Source organism: Elephantulus edwardii, unplaced genomic scaffold (genome assembly GCF_000299155.1).
Source record: "Elephantulus edwardii isolate Elephantulus edwardi_28Jun2011 unplaced genomic scaffold, EleEdw1.0 scaffold00302, whole genome shotgun sequence".
NCBI lineage: Eukaryota > Metazoa > Chordata > Mammalia > Macroscelidea > Macroscelididae > Elephantulus > Elephantulus edwardii.
In genome coordinates, this window is record NW_006400052.1 from 1,965,412 (window position 1) to 1,972,461 (window position 7,050).

A 7,050-nucleotide genomic window follows, 5' to 3' on the forward strand; every position below is an offset into this window, starting at 1 on the left:
GGATTTAGAGACCATCTCAAGAATAGACTTCAGGAGTTGAACACTTAATGACCAAAGACCAGGCAAATTGTGGAATGACATCAAGGATATCATGCATGAAGAAAGCAAAAGGTCAATGAAAAGGCAGGAAAGAGAATGGATGTAAGAAGAAACTGAAAAAGAAGCTAAAGTGAAATAATAAAAAGATTAAAAATTTTTAAAGAAGACAAAGCGAAGTATAATATATGTAAAGATTGGAATTTAACAAACCCAAAAGGGAATATAGCATTTCTCAAAATATTTAAAGCCTGAAATTGCAATAATGAAAGATTCTGTGGGGAGATAGTGAATGGCACAGGAAGTATCAAAAGAAGATACAGAATCAACACACAGTCACTGTACCAAAAAGAATTGGTAACCACCAATTCAAGAAGTAGATTATGATCATAAACCAATGGTACTGAAGGAAGAATTCAAGGCTGCACTAAAAGCACTGGTTTAAAAAGGCTCCAGGAACTGATGAAATACCAAACACAGATGCCGCCATGGATATGCTCACTGTGGGAGGCAAATGGCAAGAAAAGATCCATATTTGTGTCTATGGGGGAGGGGGCAATCCAACAGAATGCAGAAGTCATCTATTACATGCAAAATATTGAACATAATTTAAAAATGGCTTGAGCAGTACATATACAGAACAGCCAAAAATTCACACTGGAGTAAGAGGCCATGAGAAGAGAGAATACCCAGAAAGCTGACTTGCATTTTATTTATTACGCAAAAGCTTTAGACTGTGTTGATTATGATTTGTAATACTGAAATACAAGAAAGGTGACCCAACTGAGTGTGGAAACTACAGAACAGTGTCATTGATTTCACATGCAAGCAAGATTCTGCTGAAGATCATCCAAAAACGATTAGAACAGCACATCAGCAGAGAACTGCCGGAAGTCCAGGCTGGGTTTAGAAGGGGTCGTGGTACTAGGGATATTGTTGCTGATGTTAGATGGATCTTGGCTGAAAGCAGAGAATACCAGAAGAATGTCTATCTGTGTTTCATTGATTATGCAAAGGCATTTGACTGTGTGGATCATAACAAACTGTGGCTGACTCTGAGAAGAATGGGAATCCCAGAACATTTAATTGTGCTAATACGAAACCTATACTTGGACCAAGAGGCAGTAGTCAGAACAGAGCAGGGTAACACTGCATGGTTCAAAATTGGGAAGGGTGTACGCCAGGGATGCATCCTGTCTCCATACCTTTTCAACATGTATGCAGAGCAGATTATCCGAGAGGCCGGGCTCTATGAGGAGAATTGTGGCATCAGGATTGGTGCAAGGTCTATTAACAATCTGCGTTATGCAGATGACACAACCCTGCTTGCCAAAACTGAGGGGGACCTCATGCACTTGCTGCGAAGGGTCAAGTACTGCAGCCTTCAGTATGGACTGAGGCTCAATGTCAAGAAGACAAAGATTCTCACCACTGGACCAATGGGCAGCGTCAGGATGGATGACGAAGAGATTGAAATTGTTCACAGCTTCAGTTTGCTTGGCTCCACAGTCAACACTCTCGGCACCAGCAGTCAGGAAACCAAAAAGCGTATCGCGATGGGAAAGTCTGCTGTTAGGGACCTCTCTAAAGTACTCAGGAGCAACAGTGTCTCTCTGGAGACTAAGGTGCGCCTGATACAGGCCATGGTATTTGCAATCGCTTGTTATGCATCAGAGAGTTGGACAATGACTAGGGAGGACAGAAGGAGAGTGGATGCTTTTGAGCTGTGGTGCTGGAGAAGGGTACTGAATGTACCCTGGACTGCCAGGAAAACAAACAGATTTATCTTGGAGAGGATTAAACCAAGCTACTCCTTGGAGGCAAGGATTCTGGGGCTTCGTCTGACATACTTTGGACATGTTGCCAGGAGGGACGGGTCCTTGGAGAGGGACATCATGCTTGGGAGGGTTGAGGGACAACGCAGGAGGGGAAGACCCTCTATGAGATGGATTGATTCGGTGACTGGGGTAATCGGGATGGGTGTGTCAGAGGCAGTGCAGGATAGAGCAGGGTTTAGGGCTGTTGTGCATAGGGTCGCTATGAGTCGGAAACGACTCGACGGCACATAACAACAACAACAATACTGAAATGAATGAGATATCAAAAAAACTTAACCGTGCTCATGTAGAACCTGTACATAGACCAAGAAGCAATAAAACAGAACAAAGGGATATTGTTAAGTGCCATCAAATCTCTTGGAACTCATAGCAACCTTACGCTCTGAACCCTGCAAAATCCTGAGCAACTTTACTATGACACACCTACCCAGTCACTGAATCAATGCATCTCAGCCAGTGTCTTCCTCTCGTGGGCTGTCATTCCACCCTCCCAAGCATGATGTCCCTCTCCAAAGGACTGGTCCCTCCTTGCAACATGCCCAAAGTATGTCAGACAGAGCTTCAGAATCCTTGCCTTAAAGGAGCAGCCTAGTCTCACCCTCTCCAGGCCAGATCTGTTCTAGCAGTCCATGTAGTCCATTCAGTACTCCAGCACCACAGCTCAAAAGCATCAATTCTCCTATCACCACTAGTCATTGTCCAGCTTTCTGATGCATAGCAAATAATTGCAAAGACAATGGCCTGGATCTTAGTGTCCATCGTTGCTCTTCAGTACTCTGGAGAGGTCCCTGACAGTTGACTTTCCCAATGCAATTTGTCTTTTGATTCCTGGCTGCTGGTACCAAGAATTTTCCTGTGGAGCCAGCCAAACTGAAGCTATTAACAATCACAATCTCTTCATCTGAGAATCTTTTTTTTTCTTTCTTCACGTTGAGCTTCAATCCATATTGAAGGCTGAAGTTCTTTCCACAGCAAGCGCTTCAGGTCTTCCTCAGTTTCAGCAAGCAAGATGGTGTAATCTGCATAAGGCAGGTTGTTGATGAGTCTTCCTCCAATTCTGATGCCACATTCTTCCTCTTAGGGCCCAGCCTCCCAGAAGATCTATTCCACATATAAATTGTAAAAGTATGGAGATAGGACATATCCAGGCCATACATCTGTCCCCTGGTCCAAGTGTAGGTTTCACATAAGCACAATCATGTGTTCTGGGATTTCCATTCTCAGAGTTAGCCACCATTTGTTGTGGTCCATACAATCAAAGCCCTTTGCATAGTCAGTGAAACACAGCTAGACATTTATCTGGTTCTCTCTGTTTTCAGCCAAGATCCATCTAACATTAGCTATGCTATCCCTAGTACCACAGCTTCCTCCAAACCCAGCCTGCACATCTGGCAGTTCTCTGTTGATGTGCTGTTCCAGTTGGTTTTGGATCATTTTCAGCAGAATCTTGATTGCATGTGATATTAACAGTATTGTTCACTAATTTCTACACATAGTTTAAAATCAGGAAAGGTGTAGTCAAAGTTGTATCCTTTCACAATATCTACCATACTGAGCATTGGAGCAAATAATCTGAGAAGTTGTACTATATGAAGAAGAATATGATATCAGGATTATCAAAAGCTCATTAATAACCTGCAATATGCCGATAACACACCCTTGCTTGCAGAAAACATGGAAGACTTGAAGCACTTATTGATGAAACTCAAAGACTATAGTCTTCCCTATGGATTAACATCAAGAAACAAAAAAGTATGGGTTAGCATCAAGAAATTTAAAATTCTCACACCAAAAGCATCATGACAAGTAGAGAAAGATTTAAGTTGTCTAGGATTTTGCTTTACTTGGATCCACAGTCAACACCCATGGAAGCCACAGTCAAGAAATAAACCTACACACACCCACATCTATTGCTTCATTATTCACAATGATAAAGAAATGGAAGCAACCCGCGTTTCTACCAACAAACAGATAGAAAAACTAGGATACATTCACACAATGGAATATTACATAGCAGTGAAAAACAATGAACTCGTAAAACATAAAACATGGCTGAGTCTTGAGGACATTATGCTGAGTGAATTATCTGTTACAAAAGAACAAATACTGTATAACACTGCTGTTATAAAACAAGACTGGCACAGGGGGGCCAGAGGAAGATAGGAAAATAATGGATAGATAACGAACTCTGTATTGGAACAGATGATGGGAAGAACTCTCTGAAAGGAATATATGATTAGGCATTAAAATGTTTGACAACAATCTGGAACAAGGGTGAATTCCAAAGTGGACTAGGAGAGGGGGAGGGAAGAAAACTTGAAACAACAAAAGTGGTTTTTAATTAATTTTTTAAAAAAAATAAACCTGCATGCTGCATTGGGCAAATATGCAGCTAATGCTTCCGTGGCAAGTTGGAAACAAATGGCATTTGATCCAGCAATCCCTCGATTAGGTATATATCCCAAACAAAAACTGCAACATAAACTGACATAATCACCCCTAAATTTATAGTCATGTTATTTATAATGGCATATAGATGGAAACTGTTAGCACAATAGAATATTAAGCATCACCAAAAATTGATAAAGAATTTGAAAAACACCCTCCACAACATGGATGACTCTAGAGGAAAATACACTGAGGAGGACAGATCAGTAATAAGAGAAAAACTAAGGTACATAACCATCATAAAAAGCCAAGGAAAAGTTTACACATGGAGAGCATCATTTTTGGATAGTTACTAAGAATAGAAAACAGCGAGAGGGATGTAAAAAATAGTTAAGTCAGGTAAAGGGAAATGCAATAACCACTTCATCAGACATTGCAATTCATTAATACTATGAAACTAGATACGTATGATTGATTGGATAAAAAACAATATGATTTGGGGTTGTTTGTTTGTTTGTTTTAAATTGTATTATTTTACGTGTACCATCAAATCAGATCTGACTGGTACAAGAGGAGATTGCCCCCTCCTTCTTCAGCAGAGCATCTGGTGGATTTGAACCATGTATCTCTGGGATTGCAGTGCAGCGTCTTGCCACTAGGCCACCAGAGCTCCCTAAAACAATATGATTTGTAAACTTTTACTCCAATGAAAATCTGTAAGTCAAAGACTGTGGAAACACTAAAGAGCAAAGGTGTCACTTTAAAGACTAAGGTACACCTAATCCAAGCAATGATGTTTTTAATTGCTTCATATACATTCCTCTAGGTCATATAGTCCTGGTGTACAAGTTGCCGTACAGCAGTAACTTGTGGTTGCTGTGAGGCTGAACACTGTGACACTGATGTGTCAAATGCGTTAATGGCTGGTTACCCAATGCGGATAGAGAGTAGGGTGGAGCTCCCCGTTTAAAACAAGCTTGGAAGGAGGAGTGGCATCCACTTCCATAATAGCTTGCTTCTGGAAACCCTATGCACCTGGAGAGAGGATGAGAGACACCCAAGCGTTGAGGACTCTCCTTTATAGGGTCGCTATGAGTCGCCTGCCACTCAACGGCACTTAACAACAACAACAACATATACATAAAAGTTGGACAATGAGTGAAGACCAAAGGAGAGTCAGAGTTCAATGGCTTTGCCTTACGAAGTCTGACAAAGAATATTGGAATATACCAGGAGCTGCCAAAAGAAGAAAATCTCTCCTGGAAGAAGAGCAGCCAGAGTGCTCCTTAGAAGCAAGGGGGAGGGGGAGCTCTGGTGGCCTAGTGGTAGGGAGCTGCAACTACAATCCCAGAGGCGCATGGTTCGAATCCACCAGATGCTCTGCTGAGGAAGGAGGGACAATCTCCTCCTGTACCAGTCAGATCTGATTTGACGGTACACTCACACAAAAAAACAATAAAATTTAAAAAAAATTTAAAAAAAAATAAAAGAAGCAAGGGGGAGAGGCTGGCCCATAGAAAAGAACAGCATGCTTGAAAAATCAAAATGTCTGTGACAGCAAGGAAGACCCTCAACAAGATCGATGGACACAGTGACCGCAACAATGGACCTGAGCGCAGTTAAGATTGTGAGGAGGGTCTCCTCCTGTGGTGGACGGGGTCACTATGAGTCAGCACCTAACAGGAGGATCATCTTATCTCTTTTTCACAGATTAGAAATAGCCAGGCCCAGAAAAGGGAAGTGAGTCTTAGTTCAAAAGCAAGTAACTGTATAATCTACCTGCTCTATTTATAACCCCATAAGCGTTAATAGTAACTAAAATGATAAATGAGAAGAGATTGAAGTTGTCAGCCACAAACAACACTTAAGGTAACAGCACTTGAGAGAAATCATAAGACGTGTTTCATTGGGAAAATCTGCTGTCGAGAGCTCTCGAAAGTGCGAAAGAACAAGGATGTCAGTTTGAATGAAGACCAAGTTGTGTCTGATCCAAGTTGTTATGGTCTTTTCACCCGCTTCCTAAATACTTGAAAGTTAGATGATATCCAAGGATGACAGATGAGCTGTGGTGTTGGAAGACTGCTGCATGTCCCACGGTCTACCAAAAGAGGAGGGAGTGCTGGAGAAAGTGGAGGGACGACCTTCAGCAAGATGGACACAGTGACTGTAACGATGTGCCCGGATATAGCAGAGACGGAGGCCGGGGAGGGCAAGGTTGAGATCTGTTGTAGGAGTGCTAGTCGACTCCAGGGCACCTAACAACACTTAACGGGCATCTGCTAAGAGGACTTTCGTGGCTCTGAGGTAGAAGTCTCATCTACCCAATGAGAGATGCAGGCTCAATGCCAGACCAATGCCCTTCTTACACAGCCACCAAGTTGTCAGTGGGGCCTTCTGCCGACTAGCCCTAAGCCTAAGACAAGGAAGTAAGGTCTATTGATCTGCTTCTGACAATCAGCTCCTGAAAGCCTGTGGCCTCTGGAGGACAGAGCAGAACTGCCGCTGGGCTTTGTGAGGCTGTGCATTTTTTTTTTCATTTCATACTTTTTGTGTGTGTACCGTCAAGTCAGATCTGACTGATACAGGAGGAGATTGTTCCTCCTTCTCCAGCAGAGCATCTGGTGGATTTGAATCATGTACCTTTTCAACCTATATGCAGAACAGATTATCCAGGAGGCTGGGCTCTATGAGGAGAAATGTGGGGTCAAGATTGGTGGACCATTTATCAACAGTCTGCGTTATGCAGATGACACAACCCTGCTTGCTGAAACTGAGGAGGACCTGAAGC